The 3,226-nt window shown below is 44.9% G+C and overlaps 1 pseudogene; it reads left to right on the forward strand.

The window, feature by feature from the left end:
* Nucleotides 1-395: 395 nt before the first annotated feature.
* LOC125756636 (uncharacterized) overlaps nt 396-3,226 on the forward strand; it is a 2,986-nt pseudogene continuing 155 nt past the window's right edge.

The following is a 3,226-nucleotide window of genomic DNA, read 5'->3' on the forward strand; positions in this document are numbered from 1 at the left end:
CGCGTCATAAAAAGAAAAATGACAAGGAGTGCGCGCGCGGAGGTGAACAGTGCTGAATCGAAGACAACGACGACGAATACCTTCACGAGGGCGCGAGGCGCAAGGGTTCGACGGACAAGTGGCCCAATAAGGAAACAACACGGGTAATGTCAGGGGCCAATCTTTGCCAACACCGAGATCCAGTAGTCTCCAATGAGGAGTGGACAAGTGTGCCCGAGGGCAGAAAAAGCCTGGCCTCAGAGGGTTCCGGGGGAGTTCGAGGATACGTGGCGAAGAGAAGGTTGTCACCGGACTGGGCGCTGAAGACGGGCAGTCGGGTTGCGGACCCGAGCCTCCAGGGCTTCAACCGGCCGGAGCATCCTGCCGCCTCGCTCCTGTGCGACGAGACCTTAACCATGGTACTCGAACACTACCTCAAGGCCTGCGGAGTTCGAGTCCGACAGGCAAGCAGCAGCAGTTGGGCTACGGGCCCGAGCTGTGCACCCAGTGCCTGGGCCTGCTCCTCCGGGCATCTCAAGGGGTCGCCCAGTAGCCACCTTTTCCACGTCGCAGCCAGCCAGCCCGCGTCCACTCCACAAGCGGCAGCCACAGCGTTCCGGTTTCTCAAAGGTCAGCCAGAATAAACGACATGGTGAGACTGACCACCAGTTATTCCGCTGCTCCGCCGCTCGTCCGCGATGAACTGTAAAGCTTAGTTTGAGTCTGTGAACTTTCATTTAGCTTGTCGTTAGGAGTGTTTTATTGTGTGCATTGACTCTTTTTGTAAAATGTTTAATTTTATGTAGATAGATAGTTGTTACGCTTTATTTGTTTATTAAATGTTTTGTGTGGTTTCTGTTAAACAAACGGCCTTGTCCTTATTAAAACTCTCGGTGGCTCAGCCACAGAGAGCTATTAGCAACAATAAAAAGAACCTGCATCACACATGCCTGGAATAAACGAACACCCTGATCATTGTAAATTGGTGGTGAAGTATAGCATCTCGGGGAAATAGGCTGTATTCAAGCCTTGGTGGAAATGCGTAGCAATTTTTGCACTGAAGCTTTCAGCAAGCATTACCTCGGTGTGTTTTCAGTACTCGTTCTTTTTCCAATACGTGTTTTTGTGTGTCGTTTGAACATTCCAAGAACATGAACCATGCGTTGCAGGTTTATCGCACGCCACCAACATGTTGAGATTCTGAGACGAAGTCGCTGCGGTGGCACACGACAGCTGACCTCTCTGAGTACGCAAGTTAAACTCTCAGCAAAAATACATTTCACGCAAAACGGCATTCTTTAAATATTATACTGTACTTTAAACTACTGCACAGGAAACATTGAAAGCACTTTCAACATGTGTTGCATTTCAAGTAACCCCAGCTAAGCCTGACCACAGCGTATGGAAGCCAGCATACACTCGAAAATGCCGCACTTGGGTTGCTCTGCGCTCTTACAGTATGCTTAATCCTGTGTTATGAGACATTCGTAACACCAACAGCTAGTGCAACAATGACGTTGCCTGGCTGGTTACTGAACACATCAGATTCTACGTTACGAAAAGCAATACTGTCGTCTTTCGCGATCGTTTCAGAGTATGGGTTATGCTTTCTGGATTTACTTTGCAAAAAGCTTTTTATCGTGAGGTGTTTGTGCTTTAACTTACGTACACAAAAACTCTGGACTTCCTATTTCAAACTTTTCATTTAACATGCTGACATAGATTATTGGAAAAAAGCAGCGAGAAAAAAGATATGTCTCTACGTCTGACGTCAGCGCTATCGGTTATTCCAGATATAATAACTCTTGCTTTTGTTTTGTGACAGGAATGTGCTTGCCAACTTGGCCCCCGGACACAAGTGGCAGAGTTTCTGGAGAGAAAAAAGATGTGGCACATTTCCTCCTAGATCTGGCTTCGGGGACTCGAACTACGAACATAAAGCCATCCAAGTGACATCAGGTTCTTTTCCACACAAGTTTGTGGACACGATAAATAGCAACAACAAAATTTTAACAGGCCTGCCATCAATAGAAGTTTTGGATGCTCTAGTGAAATGCTACACAATGATTCATCCGCTCTCAGGACGGCACCAGTTGTCTGCAAAAGAATGAATTGCTTTAACTTTGGTAAAATGAAGCATAATATTTCTACACCTTTCCTGAGTCACCTTTTTAACTGTTCACTGACTACTTGCAGCAACATAATTGCAGAAACAGTTCAGCTTTTGTCAGAACTTTTGACATGAAGTGTGACTGTACCACCAAAATAAGAAGTTGTTGAGCATTTGCCCATGTGCTTTAAACAGTTCAGCAACGTGCGTGTCATTCTGGACTGTACAGAAATTCCAATAAGCCAGCTTAACTGTCTGCGGTGTGCGTTGCAGAGCTATTCCTTCTAAAAGAAGGGCTTCACAGTCAAATACATGGTGACTGTTACACCAAGCGGTCTAATTGCCTACACAAGTAAATGATATGGGGGCCGAACATCGGACAAGGCTATATTCGAACAAAGCTGTCTGATTAATCAACTAGATCCAGTCTCAGATGCCATCATGGCAGACAGCGGCTTTCTGATTGCGACATATGTGCAGACCATTTAATTGAATTAATCAGGCCACATTCAAAAAACAACAAAAGCAGGTGTCAAGAGGTGACGCACTTCGAACACAAAAGATAGCGTCGGCCAGAGTCCACGTCGAGCGTGCTATACAGCGAATGAAGATATTTAAAGTCTTGTCAACAAGGATTCCCTGGAGCATGGTGGGGATACTTGATGACATTGTGATAGTGGCTGTGGTATCACAAATTTGTCACCCAATTTTAGCAGCACATCGTTTTTTTGTGAATACGTCAAGTGATTTTGTCACACAGTTGTTATCATAAAATACTTCAGATCACAAAAGTTGCTGAATACGGAATTAGCTTCTTTTGAGCATATTGCATGAGGTCAATTATAACAAGTGCTGGTGTTTAGTGCCAAAACTACGATATGATTATGAGGCATGTCGTATTGAAGTACTCTGAAATAATTTCATCACATGGGGTTCTTTAATATGCACTAAACCTAAGCACACGGGTATTATTTTGCATTTCGGCCCCCATTGAAGCACATAAGAGGCTAGTACACTCCTTGCTGTAAACGTTTTTCCTATTGTTTTAACCTGCGTCACTATGTGTAGTTATGTCACTCGGCCGTTTCAGCTTTCAGTAATGATTCTCACTACGTGATTTACGTGCTGTACCTCTTT

Source organism: Rhipicephalus sanguineus, unplaced genomic scaffold, assembly GCF_013339695.2.
Source record: "Rhipicephalus sanguineus isolate Rsan-2018 unplaced genomic scaffold, BIME_Rsan_1.4 Seq351, whole genome shotgun sequence".
In the NCBI taxonomy this organism is placed as follows: domain Eukaryota; kingdom Metazoa; phylum Arthropoda; class Arachnida; order Ixodida; family Ixodidae; genus Rhipicephalus; species Rhipicephalus sanguineus.